The sequence below is a fragment of the Crotalus tigris genome, unplaced genomic scaffold (genome assembly GCF_016545835.1).
Source record: "Crotalus tigris isolate CLP2741 ecotype Arizona unplaced genomic scaffold, ASM1654583v1 scf7180000017592.2434428, whole genome shotgun sequence".
NCBI lineage: Eukaryota > Metazoa > Chordata > Lepidosauria > Squamata > Viperidae > Crotalus > Crotalus tigris.
The window spans coordinates 2035811-2058368 of record NW_024096498.1 but is presented as its reverse complement, the minus strand read 5'-3'; the positions used below and the strand labels follow the sequence as shown (position 1 = coordinate 2058368).

The window sequence follows — 22558 nt, the reverse complement described above, 5'->3', positions numbered from 1 at the left end:
CTTTGACTAGTACAACTTCCCAAAGCCATATATTTTTCAATCTAGTATTCAATATTCAACATTTTGATTTTGATAAAGTAATTTGTATGCGTGCTGGGTGTCTTGAAACCCAACAGTGATTTTGATCAGATTTTCTGATATCCTTGTAAACATCCTGAAAAAGATTCGTGGGTGGTTTACTGACATCATCTAACAGTCTAAAATACAAAGAATAATACAATTTGCTTACCCAAAACAAGCAAATGAGCTCAGAAATGTTTATCTACTTAAATCCAAATGAATTTGCTCAATCTGCTCTTACAAAGTGGCAAATCTCCAACCCTATATTTTTAAAAATTAATATAAGCATTTCCCCTTGTCTCAAAAGACAATTAAATATTGCCAGCCTTATTGCTGACTGAACTATAAGTGCTTGTTTTGTCAGTAAAATATGTTCACATTTTATTAGTAAAACATATTTTAACTTGTCTAAAATAGCAAGGTAGATAGGTTTGAAATATGATGTTTGGCAGCCTAGAATGAGCATACTTTATAACCATGTCAAATGGGCTATTAATTAAGAGTTAGAAGAGGCAATTTTATCCAAGCAAAAGCATAAAAAATTACCTTTCTTCCTTTGACCTATATAGATTGCATGGAAGTTTAAATTACACTTGAATGTTTTAAAGAACCCAAATTGCCATTATGTTGGGAAGTTGTCATAAATTTGCTAATGGAGCTATAGTGAATAGTTGAACTTATTAATATGCTTCCTATAATATTTGCTTGAATTTAACATTCCATGAAAGAACCTTGTAGAGACACATCTCTATCTAAATTTCTGTTTGTGAATTTTGTGGCTATAATAGTCAAGTCAGAGTCAACTTGCTTTATTTGGAGACCAGTTTAACACTAGGTCTATGGCATCATTAGATGTGGCAAATGCCCAGAAACATCATATAACAGAATAAATGAAATCACTAGGCAAATATTGTGGGTTGAGACATATGTGATTAAACAGTTTGATAACAACCATAATATCTGCATCTTTTTAAAATAGCCATTTTTTAGAAGATATGTTTGCTACCATACTTTGGAATGATGTTTGCTACCCCAGTAAGCCCAGAGAGGAATTAGTAATCATTGCCACAAAGACATCTATAGGATGACAGCTTTCTATTTATTTTATTTTATAAAAAGTCAGTGGACTGGTAGTGGAGTGAATCTGTGAGTGCTATAGGAGGCAAAGACACCACATTAATTACATTCCTTAATTAATGTGCATTGTTGGCCATAACAACAGCACATTATAGCTAGAAGATAAACTCTTTTAAGTTGTGCTTCAATATGAATTCATCCTAACTGAGTATTTTCAATCCAGAATACAGAGGAGTGTAAATAAACCAAGATCCACTTTCAATTTATATTTAAATGACCTCCTGCTCCTCTTTTAATAGCAATAGCAAATAGAAAAAGGAAGATTCCAAATTATCTAACAAAGTTGCACAGAAACCAAGACACTCTAACTTAAAAACAATCTTCAAAATTTATTTTAAGATTAAATTGTCATTACTTTTTGAAGACTCTAACACCCAAAATTGGACCATATAATGTTAGCCTGTTTTAGAAATAATGCTTATGCAACATTTTTAAAAGGTCTGAGAGATATGTATGTTATCACTATTATGTATATAGTATGATATCAGTAGGACATAGTCTTATTCACTGGAGGAAGGGGGTGAACAAAGAATAGGCTGTGACAGACAATAAAAACTAATAATGGTTATTTAAAGGAAACTGTAGTAAGAATGTATGGGAATGGAAAGGGACAGTAAAAGAGCTGTAGAACTGCAGATAAATTGGACATGGAGACCTACCAAGATCTTGCTATAGGTCAGACAGATAGATTGAGAGCTAGAGAGCTAGAGAAGAATAAAGATAAAATGATATAGATTTTGGAGAGGATCATAGCATAAACCAGATTTAAAAAGAGCAACAGAATAAATCATATCTCTCCTTTGCTGCTGCTTAATGAAACTCCCTTTAAAGATTCTAACAGAAGATTGAGACACAAAGGGCAGTGAAACACTTGCACAAACCATCTGGTAAACAGGGTTTGTAAGGTTGATAAAACTCATTGGTTGTTTACTTGTGATAATACCAGGTAGACCATCCAGGTTTTGGCTTTCTGTTGTCTCAAATATTGTAACATTGCTAAAGGGGATTTAGCAATGTTAAATATTTGGGATGACACAAAGCCAAAACATACTAGAAAATCCAGAGGATCTGCACATCACTTTTGAATCTTTTCAAAGCCATCTTATGGGGCTTGTTTGATATGTTGTGTCATATCAATTCAGTGATTTCATTCAAAGGTTCCATTTGAAGATCTGATTTGATCAAGTCTTCTTCACACTAAAGCATTATATTAAAGCTTAATGTGTAATACATATAATATGAAGAAATATCCTCATAGATAGGGCTTGGACTCTCTTTGGCTAAATGGTGGCCAGAAGTGTATGAATGTAAAAAAGAAATGGTCTTGACTTTCATAGTAATAGCAATAGCATTTAGACTTATATATAGCAATAGCACTTACACTTAGACTACATAGTGCTTTGCAGCACTCTCTAAGACATTTATAGAATCAGCATATTGCCCCCAACAATTTGGGTCCTCATTTTATCGACTTCGGAAGGATGGAAGGCTGAGTCAACTTTAAGCCGGTCAGAACTGAACTCCTGGCAGTGAGCAGAGTCAGCTTGCAATATGATTCTAACCACTGCACCACCACAGCTCTTTCTAAGGTCTGACTGGTAACACAAGATGCAAAGTTGAAATCTGTTAAAAATAATTATGTAGCATTTATTTATTTATCTGTTGAAATAATATGTTCACACTTTTTCTAAATGTCTATAGAGATTCTCAGACATCTGGGTCATGGTTGTCCCAAAGGTGCTTTTTCAGGAGACTACTGGAACTTTCTTGTTTTTCTTTGAAGCTGTTTCGCTTCTCATCCAAGAAGCTCTGTCAGAGCTGAAGAAGCTCCTAAAAAAGCACCTTTGGGACACCTTTTTCTAGTCTCCTCCTCCTCCTCCTCCACCTCCACCTCCTTCTCCTTTTGTTCTCAGTGGTGGTGCTAAAGTTATGGTTTTAACACACAACCTTTCTCTTTGGATTCTGTGGTTTTCATTATATCTAACGTTTCCTAGCCATCTTGGACATGGCTCTTTGCAAAAATGAAGGTTGGATGAATACATGAATAAAGTATTTTATTTTTAAAATAGCAAAGGATAAACATAATTAAAAACAAAAAGCAGAATTGATTAATAACATGTAAGAGCACAGTATTATTTTTGGCACACAGTAAACAAAAGCTGAAAATACAGCTTAGATTGTACTTCTACAAACTAGATGTTTTTGTTTGTTTTATAAATATCCTTGCATTGTTTAGATTAGTTTTCTTCCAGTAAAATAATACATGATTTTAAAATTATGTAAAATAGATTTGTATTCAGAGAGGAGGTAATGTGGGAATAAGGTTTAAGAGTTATTGTTTGGCAAAGCTGTATGCCAGTAAATAAAAAGTAAATGCTGCAACACATATGCATACCATATGACAGATGTCCCATAAATATATTTCTTCTACCCTTATTGGCATATTAAGTAGTGAAAGCACAGATGGGTATAGCAGGAGATTTAGCAGGAGCAACTGCATTGTATCACAACCAACACAAAACAAAAATCTCTAGCCGCCCAGAGTCATTTCTCATGAGATAGGTGGCTATATACATTTGATTAATAAACAAGTTGCTTTCATCTTAGATAAGTAACATAAATTGCAGGGGTAACCTTGACCTGAGAGTAGGATCCATATGTTCTAATAACATAGAGTGGCTAGGAAGATTCAGAAATGTGGCTGTTTTCACATCGGAAATTCCATTTTTTAACTCAATTGATAATTTCCTGCATTTAAAGAAAGAGATGCAATTCTGTGATACATTTCATATCTTGTCTGCAAAGGGACCCAGTTAATACTTTCAGCATCTCCAAAATCATTTATATATATGAAACCTTGAAGTACATCACCAGATAATACTGATTTAGAAAAGCTATGATCCTCAATATTGCTGAATTATACTTCCAGAAGGTCTGGCCCCAGTCTCCTAAAGCAAGGATGCTAGAAATTGTAATATCTGGAGCATGCTGACTGGGGAATTCTGAGAGTTGGTCCACATATCTTTTATTGTTGAGGTTGTTGAGGTTGAGAAAAACTGATCTACCAGGATAAGAGTATCTGTGTTCAGGCACTCTTTCCCATCTGTGGTGTTTTTTAAGCACTGCACTTGGAACGTCTTGGTCAACAAAGACTGTCTTACAGCCCAGGTTGGCTGTAAGCTTCTCCCAAAAACAGGCAGCATTCTTTCTTGATCAGTGAGTCCTCCTTAGATATGCTGTATTGTTCCTTGGCTTTGACTCCAACCCGGCTTAGCTCTTGTGTCATCTCTGACTGCAGCTCTGTCAAAAAGCCAGCAGTATTAAACTTTTTGACATGCACAGATTTACAGCTGCAGTCCATATACAACTACAAAATCAAGCGCCACTTTCAAGAGTCAAGAGAACTTATAGTTTTCAGAACATTTTTAGAATGAAGTCAATTCTTCCCCAGTTGTTCAGTATCAATGCATAATGTTTAAGCTTGACTTTTTCTTATTTGTTCATGTAATCTTTCCCATTTTCCTAACTTTTAGCACACATGAAGGAACACTTCACTTTTGTCTGTACCAGGAACTTAATATAGGATTGTTGTTTGGGGTTTGAAGGCTAGGAGATTGGTGAGAAATATCTGAATCCAGGGAATTTCCATCATTAGTTCTTAATGGGATAGCACTCCTCCAAACAGAACTGGTGTGCAGTATGGGAGTTTTCCTGGACTCTCAGCAACTGGTTAAGGAGTACTTGCCATTTATGCCTTAGAGGTTTTTGCACAAATCCATTTGTGTATCAGTTGTTCTCATTCCTGGATCAGAAGACGTGTTCACTGTTGTCCATATCTTGGTCACCTCCATTTGGGCTATTGCAATGTATTCCGTATGGCATTACCCTTGAGAATCCTTAGAAGCTACACTTGGTCCAGATGTAAATTGATCTGTGGAATAGCCTATCTCCGAAGATTAGGATGAATCTGAACCTGAGTCAGATTTGCATTTTGTACATTAGCATTCTCCATTGCCACCAACATTGCTTCATAATTGGTAGGCACTACTCATGAAGAAGCAAGTCTGCAATTTGGGTATCCCTCTGGATTCATGGTTCCTGCTTAAGTTCATGCCCAGCCTTAGATGTTGCACTAGCTGCAGCTTTATTGAGGATAGTAGAACCTGACTGCAAGAACACAAAGGATCAAATTGACTTAAGGGAAACTCTGAAACTCTTTTTATCAATCAATGTGACATGGCCCTGCAATTTATCTTAGGCAGCTAGCAGTACTTAAGCATAGTATGACCTTCAAGTTTAGTTTCTTTGTTTGATTCTTGGATGCTGCCCAAAGCCATTGAGAGTCAGGCAGCACATAAGTTTTATTCATTCATTCATTCATTCATTCATTCATTCATTCATTCAATAGCATTCACATAATTAAAGCAACCAAATAATACAGCCAGTAAACAAAATACAATAATAAATATGCACCTAATAATTAACTCTTTAAAACCCAATTAAAAATTAGATTAAAACTAAGAAACATAAAAGGCAGGCAAGGTGAAAGTCATGGATCAATCAGAGGAGCCAAATTATTAAAAGGAAACCTCCTATGTAAGTATGGTGTATATAACCAAAGTGCACATGGGCAACATCAGTTGCAACCATATATAGTAGATCCTTGCCATTTCAAAAGAACAGAGAAATTCTCTTTTTCCCCAATTAACGCAATTGCAACCATAATAACAACATACTGTGCAATCAGGTACCCTCTGGTAATAAATAGAAAAATTATTGCACTTCCTAAGTTTACACATTCATGCATCCATGACTGCTTAATGTAGTCTGCACTCAAACCCAACTCTTGGCTAGAATGAGGCAATTCCAAGTTGATTTCAGAAAACTTGAAAAGGCAGAAAACTCAGGTTGGCTTTTTTCTTGACTCTGTCACTTGGCATTGAACCCAGTCTAAGTATGTCATAATTGCTTGCTTGCATTTTCAAGTGGTTGTAATAAATGTGCCAGTTAGGTTATGAGTATGTACTACATGTTCAGCCAATGGATGAGCTTTTTCCTTCACATCTAGTTTCTTTAATTTTAGATGATGGATTCCATTGTGTATGGAAGCCATCACTGATGGTGGGTTTAATATCTGTACATCTTTCTCTCTCTTCTACTCATTGACTTAGAGATAGTATTAGGCTACTTCTATTCATAAGCAACAAATGTTGGGCATAACGTGGCTAATTTAAGTTGTGCCAAATCTTTCTTTTCCTTACAGTGGTAGACATATAATATCACCTGATGCATATCTTACACAGCTGAAAGTTTGAAACACAGAAGGACGTTTTACCTTGTTGTATTTTTCAGTTGGCTGATTCAAAAGGCAGTTCCTGCATCTTTTTGGAACATTTATGGTCTTGTGAATCTGGGCATGTTGAAAATGACAATCATGCTCTACTTTAGTATTTTATAAATACATTTTAAATATTCTTATTTCTCCAGTATTCTAAAGGTTGCCAACTCAGAAAGGTCAACTCTCTGACCATTTATTACTCTCAGAATATCATCTCTGCATAAATTGCTGTTTTGTGAAAATAGCAAATAAAATTTGTCAGGATTTGATTCTACCAATCATATAAGGACCATTCCTATATTCTTACATATTCATATTTTTGTTTATATTATTTTTGTTATTTTATATACTAAGTGATATGCTTAATCATTTTTTACAGTTTTAGTATTAATATTAATCAAATTTCCATATGTAGATCTTAGGGCTGGAATGTTATGCCATTGCAGTAGAAATGTTACCTTTTAGGAATTTTTCTTATTTTATATCTTCTATATCTGGTTGTTATTACTGGAATGACTATAATCCTGACTGCTTTTATTATCTTATTCTGGTCTACAAGTGAAATTTTTTAAAAATGGAATTTGATTAAATAAAATAATTTGGATCTATATTTTATTGTAAACAAGACTAGATTAACAATAATGCATTATTAAAATTATTAAATAATGCATTATTAAAATTCCCCTTTATGGATTACTGCCTTGTCGTGGCGAAGGGGCTTGCGTAACTCAATGAAGCTATAAGCTATGCCGTGCAGGGCCACCCAAGACGGACAGGTCATAGCAGAGAGTTCTGACAAAATGTGATCCACTGGAGAAGGAAATGGCAAACCACTCCAGTATCTTTGCCATGAAAACCCCATGGACAGTACTAAAAGGCAAAAAGATATGACGCTGGAAGATGAGCCCTCAGGTCGGAAGGTGTCCAATATGCTACTGGGGAAGAGCAGAGGGCTAGTACTAGTAGCGCCAGAAAGAATGAAGCGACTGGGCCAAAGCTGAAAGGACGCTCAGCTGTGGATATATCTGGTGGTGAAAGGAAAGTCCGATGCTGCAAAGATTTTTTCTCCATAGGAATGTGGAATGTAAGATCCATGAATCAAGGCAAGCTAGACGTAGTCAAAAAAGAGATGACAAGACTGAACATCGACATCTTAGGAATCAGCGAACTAAAATGGACAGGAATGGGTGAATTTAACTCAGATGACCATCAGGTATACTACTGTGGGCAAGAATCCCTCAGAAGAAATGGAGTAGCCTTCATAGTCAATAAAAGAATAGGAAAAGCAATACTGGGATACAATCCCCAAAATGACAGAATGATCTCAATTCGAATCCAAGGCAAACCATTCAATATCACAATAGTCCAAATCTATGCCCCAACCACTGGTGCTGAAGAGGATGAAATTGACCGGTTCTATGAAGCCCTACAGCACCTTATAGAATTAACACCAAAAAATGATGTCCTTATCATCATGGGGGATTGGAATGCTAAGGTAGGAAGCCAAAAGATAACCGGAATAACAGGCAAGTTTGGCCTTGGAGTACAAAATGAAGCAGGGCACAGGCTGATAGAATTTTGTCAAGAGAATACGATGGTCATAACAAACACTCTTTTCCAACAACCCAAGAGACGGCTCTACACATGGACATCACCAGACGGTCAACATAGAAATCAGATTGACGATGTGCTCTGCAGCCAAAGATGGAGAAGCTCTATACAATCAGTAAAAACAAGACCAGGAGCTGACTGTGGCTCAGATCATGAGCTTCTCGTTGCAAAATTTAGGCTTAAATTGAAAAAAGTAGGGAAAAGCACTAGGCCACTCAGTTATGAACTAAATCATATTCCTGATGAATATATAGTAGAGGTGACAAATAGATTTAAGGAATTAGATCTGATAGACAGGGTGCCTGAAGAGCCGAGGTGGTGCAGCAGTTAGAGTGCAGTACTGCAGGCCACTTTAGCTGACTGTGTTCAGCAGGTCAGCAGTTCAAATCTCACCGGCTCAAGGTTGACTCAGCCTTCCATCCTTCCGGGGTAGGTAAAATGAGGACCCAGATTGTTGGGGGCAATGTAAATATATATATACATTGCTTACTGGTGTACACCGCTTAGAGAGTGCTTGCACTTAAAGCGGTATATAAGTCTCATAAATAAATAAATAAACTATGGATGGAAGTTCGCAAGAGGTAGCAACTAAAACCATCCCAAAGAAAAAGAAATGCAAGAAAGCAAAATGGCTGTCTGAGGAAGCTTTGCAAATAGCTGAAGAAAGAAGGGAAGCGAAAGGCAAAGGAGAAAGAGAAAGATACACCCAATTGAATGCAGAATTCCAGAGAGTAGCTAGAAGAGATAAGAATGCCTTCTTAAATGAACAGTGCAAAGAAATAGAAGAAAACAACAGAATAGGGAGGACCAGAGATCTCTTCAAGAAAATTGGAGATATGAAGGGAACGTTTCATGCAAAGATGGGCATGATAAAGGACCAAAATGCAGAGGCAGAAGAGATTAAGAAGAGATGGCAAAACTACACAGAAGAACTATACAAGAATGAGCTTAACATCCCAGATAACCACAATGAGATGGTCACTGACCTCGAACCAGACATCTAGAATGTGAAGTGAAATGGGCCTTAGAAAATCTGAGCAACAACAAAGCTAGTGGAGGTGACAGTATTCCAGCTGAGCTATTCAAAATCTTAAAAGACGATGCAGTAAAAGTGCTACACTCAATTTGCCAGCAAATTTGGAAAACTCAACAGTGGCCACAGGACTGGAAAAGGTCAGTTTACATTCCAATTCCAAAGAAAGGCAATGCCAAAGAATGTTCAAACTATTGCACCATTGCTTTCATTTCACATGCTAGTAAATCCTACAAGCTAGACTCCAGCAGTATGTGGATCGAGAACTACCAGAAGTACAGGCAGGATTTCGAAGAGGCAGAGGAACTAGAGATCAAATTGCCAACATACGCTGGATCATGGAGAAAGCTAGGGAGTTCCAGAAAAACATCTACTTCTGCTTCATTGACTATGCTAAAGCCTTTGATTGTGTGGATCACAACAAATTGTGGCAAGTTCTTAAAGAGATGGGAGTACCAAACCATCTCATTTGTCTCTTGAGAAACCTATATGCGGGTCAAGAAGCAACAGTGAGAACCGGACACGGAACCACTGATTGGTTCAAAATTGGAAAAGGAGTCCGGCAAGGCTGTATACTGTCGCCCTGCCTATTTAACTTATATGCAGAGCACATCATGAGAAAGGCAGGGCTAGATGAATCAAAAGTTGGAATTAAGATTGCCGGGAGAAATATCAACAACCTAAGATATGCAGATGATACCACTCTAATGGCAGAAAGTGAAGAGGAACTAAAGAGCCTCTTGATGCGGGTGAAGAAGGAGAGTGCAAAAGTTGGCTTGAAACTCAACATTAAGAAAACCAAAATCATGGCATCCGGCCCTCTCAATTCCTGGCAAATAGATGGGGAAGAAATGGAGGTAGTGACAGATTTTATTTTTCTGGGCTCAAAGATCACCTCAGATGGGGACTGCAGCCAAGAAATTAAAAGACGCTTGCTCCTGGGGAGGAAAGCTATGGCAAATCTAGACAGCATTCTAAAAAGCAGAGACATCACCCTGCCAACAAAAGTGCGTATAGTCCAGGCCATGGTTTTCCCAGTTGCAATGTATGGCTGTGAAAGTTGGACCATAAGAAAGGCTGAGCGCCAAAGAATTGAGGCCTTTGAACTATGGTGCTGGAGAAGACTCCTGCGAGTCCCTTGGACTGCAAGGCGTTCAAACCGGTCAGTCCTAGAAGAGATCAACCCCGACTGCTCTTTAGAAGGCCAGATCCTGAAGTTGAAACTTAAATACTTTGGCCACCTAATGAGAAGGAAGGACTCACTGGAGAAGGGCCTAAAGCTGGGAAAGATTGAGGGCAATAGAAGAAGGGGACGACAGAGAATGAGATGGCTGGATGGAGTCACTGAAGCAGTAGGTGTGAACTTAAATGGACTCCAGAAGATGGTAGAGGACAGGAAGACCTGATGAACATTGTCCATGGGGTCGCGATGGGTTGGACACGACTTCGCAATTAACAACAACATTATTAAAATTGCAAGGAAGGGTCTTGTTGATAAGGGCAACAAAATGAATCACAACAAAATTTTCATTTAGCCCTTTATGTACTTGAAAACAAAGGGCATAACCCAGTCAAAATTACACACTGAGCTATATACTTTAATTATATCCAGATATAAACAACAATTTAGCTGGCTGATGTGCACTGTTATTGATTTGGGATTTTTTTTGTTTTGTTTTTTTAAAGCAAACTTGTTTGCCCATTATTTCAAGTTGACTGAAATTCAGCTCTGTGGAAAAAGGCAGCAGTGATCCAACTCTTTAAATGTTGTGTCTTTCTAGCAGCAAATGAGTAAGACACAAACTTAATAGAAATGGTGATGTTCAAAATTATATGTCAAATGTAATAAACAGAAGTAACACAGAGGAATGCTCCCAATCATCTCATACCAGTTAAGAAGTGCATTAGCAAAATTCAAAATAAACAAATCCTTTGTGGTAGGATAGCCTTTAAAAACAAAAGTAAAGTAAAGCCAGCTTGACCTTAAACAAAATTGTCTACATCCTTGTGGCCAGAAGTTTGTGACTCTAACTTGGTACTGGGAAAAAAAATCCCAAATCACTTCACTTTAGTCCTGAAATCCATCTGCTCCTGGAATCCCAGGGGATCAATAACAATTACTTATGAGTGTTTATGAATCACAGCCTAGATGAAAAATATTGGAAAAGGCCTCATATTGGAAATCAAAGCACAGATGCAGATAAAGCTTAAATAACAGGTAATGTTTCTTAATTAGACATGCTAATCCTTCTTTTTAAAAATCCAGACAGGCATCCTGCACAGCCGTGGCTACTTCTTACAGCTTATCCCTAACAATCTCCTTACCAACACAATACCACCATGTCATGACCTAAAGAGTTTTGGGTAATAAATGAAAAATAAGTTCTTTTTCAGAGCTATATAGAGCAAGATATTCTAGTTTGAATGGGGGAAATGTAGTCAAAGGGCATCAGATTTGTTACTTTTAATGTAAATTAGGAGCCTCCATCTCTAGTTTGTTGGTTTTTTTAAACTCAATATAATTTTGAAAATTCTTTAGTAAAATAAGGAAAGAGTAAATTTGATTATCAACTAAGTCTTACCTGTGTCACTTGCAACATTTCTTGTTAGCAGTTAGGACAGTGTTAGTTAGTTTTGGCATGTTTATCCAATGTTTCAAGCACAACAAATATCCAGTTTTACCCTGAGTACACCAAATATCCAGTTTTATCCTGAGCACACTCAATGCAAGACAGTATCTCTCATCTAGAGAGTATTTGGTAAGTCAATATATTGTGGTGTGTGTGTGTGTGTGTGTGTGTCTTCAAGTCAGTATTGACAGGTCCCTGCTGTGCTGACAGGTCCCTGCAGTGTTCTTGGCAAGATTTCAGAGCTGGTTTACCATTATTTTCTTCCTAGGGCTTAGAGAGGAACTGACCCACAGTCACCAGCAGACCTTGTGCCTAAGGCAGAAGTAGACTCATAGTCTCCTTGTTTCTTGTTAACCACTGCACCAAACTGGCTCTCTATATTATGGCTTAGATCCCAGCAAATAGAAGGTAAATGTAGCTGAATTCTACTAAGGTTCCAGTTGCTCTCTGATACAGTTTTGCGTGTTCCTTGTTTACTCAAATAGGCTTGAAGACCAGTTTTAATTTCCTGGTTTTCAATCATCCAGGTCATGGTTGTCTCAAAGATGCTTTTCAAAAGGCAACTGGACTTTCTTGATTTTTTTTTTCCTTGAAAACATTTCGCTTCTCATCCAAGAAGAAGCTGAAGCTGAACTAAAGAAGCTTCTTGGATGAGAAGTGAAACGTTTTCAAGGGGAAAAAAAAACCAAGGAAGTCCTGTTGCTTTTTGAAAAGTACCTTTGGAACACCCCAATTGATAAGTCTACTTTCCAAAATGTTGCAGATGAGAAAATTCAAAATCATAAAAAATTAATGCACTTCAGTAAACATAAATTTGTAGTATAGTAGGGGCTTGCAAGGTGTTAGGAAGCCAAGCAAAAGGAGGAGATAAGAAAGGACAACATTTCTTTCTACAATCTTCTACAATCTCTTCCTCCCTCTCTGCACCCTTCACATTATGCAACATCAGCAGGACTGGGCTTTGGAGTTAGTTGCATGCTATATAACTGTAAAAACTGCACTACTACAATGAACCCTATAAGAGGCTATAGTTGAAGACTATTTGTAAGCTATAGCTGGAACAGAATGCAGCCATACAGATAGTTCTTGGGGGCCCTAGGGTGCTCCATTTGACAATGTTGTTGTGTGAGCTGCCCTGATTGCCAATTTGCTTCCAGATCCAATTTAAGGTGTTGATTGTTACCTTTAAAATCCTTTATGGCATAGGTCCAGTTTACTTGAGGAATCATCTTGCCCAAAGGGAGTTGGCCCGCCCACTCACACAAGTAGAAAGGGCATGATGCAAACACTATTGATTATGGAATTCTTACTGGTGGGGTCTAGGAGAAGAGCATTTTCTGCCATGGCTTCTACCCTCTGGAACATCATTTCCCTTGAGGTGAGATCCACACCCATCCACTTGGCTTTCTGTAGGGGCTGAAAACATGACTCTGCCAATTGGTCTGGGGCCCTGATGGGGGCCTGTCATACTGGAAGTAGGAAATAGACTGAGAAAACATTCCCCTTTTTTATACCTTTCTCCCTTCCTTAAACATCCTAGTTAATTGTAATGTTAATATTCAGTATCTTACTATGTTACTATTTTATACTATTGTTTTTATTGTTAAAAGCCAACTGGAGTCATCTCTAGGCAAGATGGGTGGCATATAAATTTAATAAATATATTAAATAAAAACAAAGGGATATATTTCGGAAAAATGGGCAGAAACTATTTTACTTGTCAATTCTACAGGGACATTCACCACTAGTTGATTATCCTTCTTTTATTTTAATTTCCAGGGCACTCTGATAACTTTTATTTTCATCCATTTGTTAAACAATAAAGATAAATGTATTTCTCTAAAAGTAGCAAAATTTTGCTATATTTTGTGTATTTCACTCACAAATGGTTGCTAATAATTCTTGCTGATAGAGGATAGTTTTCTATTATTCATTTTATTGAATATACTTTTATTGGTCAGTGACTGAAATAAAGTTTCTGTCTGTCTAGTTTTAGTTCTCATCGCTGTCTCTAGAATAAAACACCTTCTCCAAACAAATACTTTGAGAATTGATTCATTTTGTAATCCAATACAACTGGAAGGAGCCTGAGCAGCAAAAGGGATTCAAGCCAATTATTACCCATTTTTCTTTTATTCTGTTTAATATTTTGTGGCACCTGGGCACTCTATAATCAATCTTTGCTCGACTGCTAAGACCTTAGGCAGAAGCTAATGTATTTAATAGCAGATATGTAACATTAGCTAATATGTGTACAGAAGGTAACATATTTTTGCATACCCTCAGCACTGAGATCACAAGCTTGTCATTGGGTGGCACTGTTTCACTACTAATCTGATAGGCAATGGACCACCAGGTTTGATATTGGAAAAAAGAAAGATGATAATTACATAAAGAGAAAACTTTATTAGCAGAGAGTTTTCTTTAATTCCCAGCATGAAAAGAAATTATCTCATTGTCCTATTTCCCCTAACTTCCAGTGAATTTCTATTAATTATAAAATTACTTTATTTCTCTTTCCTTAACTACCTTATGGATAATTATATGCTTGAGATGACTGGCATATGCAGTTGCATTTGCTGAGCTGCTTTTTTAAGGCTTCATTACACAGTTGTGTTGTAATTTCTGGTCAGCATTTGTGATAGTAAATTCCAGAGGACAACCATATGAAATGTGAAGAAGTACTGCCCTTTTATCTGTCATGAATCTCCTACAATTTAGCTTCATTGAATGCTATGCCTGCATTCTAGAGGTAATAGTATGACAGAAAAGATTGTATGGTATTATAATTCTGTCTCTAATTTTAATATCTCCAAAGCTAGCTGTAAACTCCAGCGCTGGAGATTTTGAAGAAGAGATTGGACAGCCATTTGTCTGGAATGGTACGGAGTCTCTTCCCTGAGCAGAGGGTTGACTAGACCCTCCCTTCCAACTCAGTTATACTGTTACTATTAACTTCCTCATCGCAACTGTTTTGGTTGTCCATTTTTGTGGAACACAATTACATCATTGATGTTTTGTTTCTTCTTTTCCAGTCATACTTGATGTGCTCTTTACAGATGGGGTAGTAAACATAAATAATTTCCTGTCAGTATGTTATTCTTATATGTTAATTTTTATGCCATTCAAGAAGTCTAGGTCAAGGGAAATAATCCTTTCCCACCCATTAAAATAAACCATGTCAAATGTGGCACACTTGGGGATACAAAAGGTCAGAAGATATGCTTCACTACTAGGCTACATTTCCCATCGAAGCCCTCCCCATGATCCCAAAGAACTTCCTTTAGTAAAACACACACACACACACACACAGACACACACACACACACACACACACACTTTACAGAGATAATGAGATCAACGCATACATACAGTAAATGTTTTAGGAAAACTGCTTTTCTATCAGTCTTTATGAAGAAGTAGAACATTTAAAAGAATATTTAAAAGCTGTACTCTGCTCAAAGTCTATAATAAATAATATATGTTTTAGAAAGTTGTGCTAATATTCTGGAATTTTATCATGATGTTCCATTCCCACAAGAAGAGGCCAAAAAAAAAGTCCTTGTTAGATTGCGCCTGAAGGATAAACCTTCGTAATACAAACTATAAATAGAGTGCCAGTTAAAAAGAAACTTTGTGGTGGAAAGGTTATACTGTGCTGCGTGACTAAAATACATCTCTTATGAAGCCAATTTCACTGGAATTATTTTTGGGGGGAAAAAAACTCCAGACTCCAGACTGTGAAACAGACAATGTTAAACTGTTATATAGTGTTGGAACATTTTAAATTGTGGGTGGAAGCCAACAGATTTAAAAATCCAAAAACTGTCTCCCATCTTTTACTGTAAACAAATTCTGTGGAGGGCTTCGTAGATAAAGTTCAAAATAGAACAGTTTGGAAGATCGGAAAGGATATATGATGCAAGTGTTGTAGCAGCCTAAGAGCTAAGTTTGTGCATTTGTGTCAAACTGAAATTTAAACTAAGGGGGACCACTAATGCAAAACCAGAATGATATCTGTCAGGAGGCAGAAACTAATATAATCTCAACCAGTGCTTTTTTTCTAAAAAAAAAAAAAAAAAAAGGTGCCGGAACTCACACACATACAACCTGCCTATAAGGTTCCATCCAAAAAAGGTGCCAGAACTCTGTTCTGGGCATTCTATGAGAAAAAAAGCCCTGATCTCGACAATCCCAAAAAGTTTTTAAAATATAGAAAAGAAATCATGAGATTTTAACAAATAAAGTAAGTGTAAATTTTAAAAAATATTAAAATAAGCATAAAATAACCAAAATAACCAAAAATATATCTGCCTTTTGGCTAAGATCAAATGTAATATATCATCATCATCATTCTAGCCATTGTCTATCCAATGCAGAATGAAGGCCTCTTCTGATGTGTCCAACCAATATGGTCCTGAGGTTTCTTTTGCCAGTTGAACTCGCAATACTTGCTAATGTCATCACTCTATCTTGATCAAGGTCTCTTTTGTGGATACTTTTTATCAAGTGGAATCTATTCTATGAGTGCTTTAGTTCACCTTCCATCAGTTCTTCTTGCTATGTGACCAACCTATTTCAATTCTTTTACTCTTTTGATGGCATTGTATATTTTCGTTTGTTCTGTAATCCATGTGCAGATCTTTTTATCTTGTCTTGTGATGCTGAGCATGTATCTTTCCATGTCTCTTATAAATGTAATGTATGTATGTATGAACACTGCTACAGAGTATTGCATGCCAAAACAACTAGACAAAAAGACAGTTTTTTCCCTTGTGCCATCACTCTGCTGAACACCTAATTCCCACAGGACTGTCCTTATGTAGGCTGTATTACCCTTCTTATCTCTTCTATTATCTTCCCTTTTTGGTATGATTATTATAATTATTATTACTCTGTTGTTTTGCATGTACACTGAGAGCTTCTGTAGCAGAGACAAACTCCTTGTGTGTCTAATCATGTTTGGCCAAAAAATCTATTCTATTCTATTCTATTCTATTCTATTCTATTCTATTCAGCTTGACTTAGGTTTTGATGAGCCATGAAACATCTTCATTGAGGACTAACCTCTCCCCAAAAGTTTTTTGTCTTTGGGAATTATGAAAGTTGAAATCCAACCACCCTGGAAGGCATTCATACTAGAAAAGGATAACTCAGCTTCATATTCCCTTTACAGAAGCAATAATGAACAGTATCCAGAAAAACAGACTTAGTGATAAACAATTGCCCCAACTTTATACATTGCCTTTCCTAGACATTTATGGTCTGTCAGTCCTAGAACTGTCATCTGAATGCATGAAATGAAAAATGTGAACTTGTCTTCTCCTTTAATGTGGATAGAGATTTAACTACAAAGCTTCCCAACTTTCTTAAATAGAAATGCAAAACCAGATTCCTTGGAACCAATTTTCAGATCCCCTGGTATAATCACATTCCATTCTTAAGTAATATAAATCAAGTGTACTTACACTTTGGGCAGAATTAGACAGTGTGCCCTAGTACTATTGTATGTCATTCATATTTTTTTCTCAAAGAGAAGAAGCTGGATTCATTCATTATTGCTCAGAATTCTACATCTACAATATTCCATGCAGTTATGCCAATTGGCAGAAGTCAGATATCCACTGAATATATTATAGAGTTTGTCTAGAGCTTGACATGAAAATGTTTTGAGGTTTCAGGAACAGTTTAAAATGTTTCAAAATTCTCAGAAAAATGAAAAAACTAAATGAATTCAGGAAGAGCCGAATGACTCCCTAAAAAGGCTTCCAAGTCCCCATGCCTAGACAAGGCAACAAATATTTTTTGAGGACATAAACAAAGAATAAATAAATCAATTTTAAAAAACTGGAATAAAATTTGTATGTCATGTATGCTTCCCTAAATATGAATAGTTATGACCACAATTGAGTCCAAAATTTATGTGGCTAAGTGAAACATTTGTTAAGTGAGTTTTGCCCCATATCTTGCCACAGTTGTTAAGTGAACCACTGCAGCTGTTAATTTAGTAACACGGTTGTTAAGTGAATCTGGTTTCCCTGTTGACTTTGCTTGTCAGAAGTTCGCAAAAGGGGACCACATGACCCTGGGACACAGCAATGGTGATAAATATGAACCAGTTGCCAGGCATCTGAATTTTGATCACGTGACTACGGGGATTCTGCAAGTACCTTTTTTCAGCACCATTGTAACTTTGAGTAGTCCCTAAATGAACTGTGGTAAGTCACCTACTACGGTATTTGTTTGCAATTTTACCTTTGCAAACAGCTTTTCCAACTGTAATGTATTGGCACATTTTTATAAATATAATTTTGTATAGACTTGGATGGACTTTTGTATAGACATCTCCTAATATATAGGTATATCCGGGGGGGGGGGGTTGTCATAGAATGCCCAGAACAGAGTTCCAGCACCTTTTTTGTATGGAACCTTGTAGGGTAGGCAAGGAGGGATGTATGACATGTGAGTTCTGGCACCTTTTTTTTTTTTTTACAAAAAAGCACTGGGTATATCTACCTGTTATTGACAGGTTACATAATAACATTCAGAGAACTGTTTATTTCAAATATATTTTGGTTCATGTTTTAGTCTGAAAACTCAAAATTATATATTAGATATGTTCAAGTATGCATTTCCAACATCAATGCACTGTTCAAAGCTCACATTAGACTGTCTTTCTCAAAATAGTGTCTTCACATTTCTTAAACTTCAGTTCGCATAAACTCCAGCCAGCATTGCTAAACAATTGTAAGAGCAAAAATCCAATATATCAGGATGGTAGCATACTGGTAAGAGTTCTCTTGATATATATCTGTAGAACTATGGTTTCAAGAACATAACTTGAAGTTACAAACATTTTGGGACCATACTGCTTTTATGATTTGAATCTTGAAGAAGTTGGTGAAATATCAATACATGTTTTTAAAACCTAGGATCAAGTTTATAAGTATGGTACACCCACATACTTCTCAGTGCTGTATCTGCTACTGCCATCAGTGATTTAAATTCATTAAATTTCAAAGCACTACAATGTGCTATTTTGGGCTATGATATCTGGGTTATAGTTAAAGCATATGCTATTTCTGTGGCCAGCAAAGCATCTTGCATTAATATACAAACTTCTGGCATTCAAGAATTCTGCATTCATCTGGCAAAGCCATTAATCAAATCCAACCCTCCAGGTGAATTTCTTAACCATTGGATGGTGGATTATTTTCAAGTAAAACTAACTCTGTTACATTCTCAGGCAACAGGGCTGCCTGAATGCACAAGGGATGCTTGCTTTCTTTGGAAAACACTATGAGGTATTAACAATGGGCAGATTTTATTTCTTCTTTCATTCTTGTTTTATCCAATGAAAAAGAAAATATTGATCCCCTAAGCAACTAATGAAGAATTTAATTTATGCTGATTACTTTTTAAGAGAATATGATTTGCATAATTGCAATTATGGGTAAAAAATATTCCAAAATGTCTTATGTATTTACGCCTATATATTCAGTTGGATTCTGGGTATAAAACTGTATATAAATCAGGTAAACAGAAGTTCAGGGCTGTATTTGATGTCTCTAAACCAATAAAGAGGGTTTTTTTAAAAATTCTAAAGGTGTATTATATCAGCAATATTAAAAGGGGAGAGATAAGATTCAGCGCCACAGTTTTAAAGATGAATCACTCCTTCAACAATTTCTTTGATATGTCTAATTTTAAAGGATTAACAGGATGAGTTTTTGTTAGAATCAGCTGTTGCCTAATTTAGATAATAACCCTGTAACGCTATATTGACTTCAGTCTGATAATCCCCTACTAATGTTCATGGAAATAATGCTAGTCAACTCTGCCTATGGAATGCTTGTGCAAAAAAGTACAAAATGGCTTGTGCATTAGGCAATTGTACATATATAGAATTCTCCCAACATTGTTACTGTACTTTCCAATTGCATATACAATACACACCAAGAAAAAAAGCAGCACTTGTATTTAAGGAGAACCTGCTGGTCCAGTCCAAACGTCCCCCTAGGAGTGACCATAGTACAGACAGTGACATCAAAATGATTATGTAAGTGGAGTCTTGCTCCTTTGTATAAGTGTCCCACTATGTAACGTTTTAAAAGGGTAGGATTTTGATTGATTGATTGATTGATTGATTGACCAATCCTATGGATGTCCTTGCTCCAGTACATGATCCTGTTTCCACAATGGTCACCTTCCTGCTGTTGTTATTCATCAGTTCTTTAAAACATATTGTCTGTAGAAACTTCATGGTGTTACTATGGCAATAGCTTTGTAATCATAGATTGGTTTTATTCTGTTTTTTGTCTGTAGGTGTATATATGGCAGAGTTAGTATTGAATTTAAGCTAGTTTGTCAAACCCACTTTCTTTAAGCACAAGGTATTGTGAAGATGGCTGGCTAGGAGCATATGAAAATGACAGAAAACTACAGGCAAAAGACAACCTTGAACATACACAATGACTAGTCTTAGTGTGACCACTTTATTCTATTTTTAAAGCATTACTGAAATTTTTAAATGTTACCAATTGGTCATTAATTTTTCATCTTTTCAAAAATTAGCCAGAATTCTAATATATTGCCATGGTTAAATTATCTATGTACACATGAAGGTTAACATAGTTCAGTCTGGAATAATTTACTATGAAGAAATGGTTTAAGTGTAGATGCTCCTCTGCTTTAAAATCAAAAGGACCAATGAAAGATATGACAATTATCCCTTTTTCACACCCACCAAAACAAATTTGCACACCTCTATTGGGGTCTAGGGCAAAGGGCGACAAATGAAGTACACACAGTATTACTGCCACTGATATATTTGTAACATCCATCAAGAAGCAAGTACATAATCACAGCATTCCATAACAATATATTTGAGTATATATGTTATTCTGGTTATTACAGACACCACCATCTATATCTATATATTAAATTAATTTAATGAATTATTTTGTTGGTATTATATTCAGCTGAGACAATAAACTTGTGAAATTCATACCACAGGATCTGGTGATGGACACTGGGATTAATCAAAACCAATACCAGTAAATGTTTAGCTGCCAGAATCTCCTGAACCTCAATGGATGAAAACTTCTATACATCACAGGGGAAAGTTGGTACCTAAATGCACCATTTGTGCACTTTCCAGAATTATCCAGCTGGCACTGGGAATTTGTCCAGGTAGATTCTTTTTTTTTTTGCTAGAATCTGTTATTTTTATAGATCTCTTGCTTACCTTTGTTTCTTCCTAGCAATTTGTTTCTTCCTAGCAATTCTGTGAGATATTATTATTTCTATACTGAGTGTGAAAGTAGGGTTAGGTACACCATTAAACCTTTTTGCTTAAAATCTGATTTTAGATCACATCCAAATAGCTTTCCATTTCACATTATGAGATTGTTTGTCCTTAAAGAGTTTCAATTGTGCCAGGTACTATCACCCTTCCAACTGTAAGGGCTTCATAGCCACGTTTGTTGCCATTGTTTCACCTAGCCATTATTATGCTATGGTAGAATCTCTCCAAACAGGTTCCCTGCCTCCCCATCACCACCTCTTTGACTCTTTTGTTACTATAAATATCAGTTATGAAGCATTACTAACCTATAGTCCCTTCTCCATAACTGTTTCATCATCATGGCTTTAGATGGGTTTTCTTTTTCATGTTTTTCCTTTTCCGTGAGCTTAGTCTTCATAGAATTCCACTTAATGTCCAGGATTATTCACTTCTCAGAAATGTTTGCCTGAAGCAAAGACTGTTCGTGTCTAATATTAGGATAGCTAGGTAGCAACTGGAAATAGCCAGAGTGTGTTACTTTTGGCATCCTAAAAGGTTAAGAAAAAATGTCCCATTGACCAATGCAATCATCTGCTTATATTTAGAAGCAGGAAGAATTTCTTTGGGATCAGTTTGGCTAATGATCCTTACAGGGTCTTCTCTACTATATGAATAGCTCTTAGTTTTGTTTTTTTTTTAAATCTATAACAATACAATGGTAAAGGAAATTTCCCAGCCACATCACAGATAGTTGGGTTGGGAATATAACACTGCTTGATATATAACTATTTTCATTTAACCTATATCAGGGAAGGAAAAACTGTGATCCTCCCAGTATTGCTTACCATTTTGACTGAAGTTGCTAGCAGTTGGTATCTCAACAAGATCAGAAAGAACTCTAAAGTATTGGAACGTACTGAATATACCTAGCACAATGAAGAAAAAAATGGAAATTAAATTCAAAATAAAATTAAAAAATACTATAATTCCCACTGTATCAAATTATATAATGTAATAGTTACATATTATTGCTTATTTATAATCTTAACACATATAAAGCATATATAAAAATTTGAAAAATAACAGCATCCACAAGCATGGTCTAAAAAATATTCAGTACTTAGCATAGTACTGTCTACTATATATGCTGCACTGCACATCTTAATATCCAAGCCTGGTACACAGTAACATCCATAAGGTCTTATAAAAGGCCAGTCAAATCTGATCTCCAGAGAAATGATGTTGCATAGGACACTCACCATAACAGAAAATGCTGTCTCTTCTTAAAATTACTTAAAGCTACCATAAGGTTTATTATTGCTGCTGCCAAAAGTAGCCTTTGGGAGTTTATTACTGAAGAGATGACCTGTAATGATGTGAATAGCCCAGTCATTTAACTGATTTAAATCATTGAACAATTAAAAGCAATACTGTATCTGGAATTATTGACTTGTAATTGATTT

General features: G+C 36.2%; 1 long non-coding RNA gene across 1 annotated transcript in view; it reads right to left on the bottom strand.

The window, feature by feature from the left end:
* LOC120318064 overlaps positions 1-21572 on the bottom strand; it is a 150804-nt gene extending 129232 nt beyond the window's left edge. The window contains exon 1 of the long non-coding RNA XR_005559399.1: positions 21422-21572. This is a non-coding gene — a long non-coding RNA (uncharacterized LOC120318064). The remainder of the gene's footprint in view (positions 1-21421) is intronic.
* Between the last annotated feature and the right edge of the window lie 986 nt (positions 21573-22558).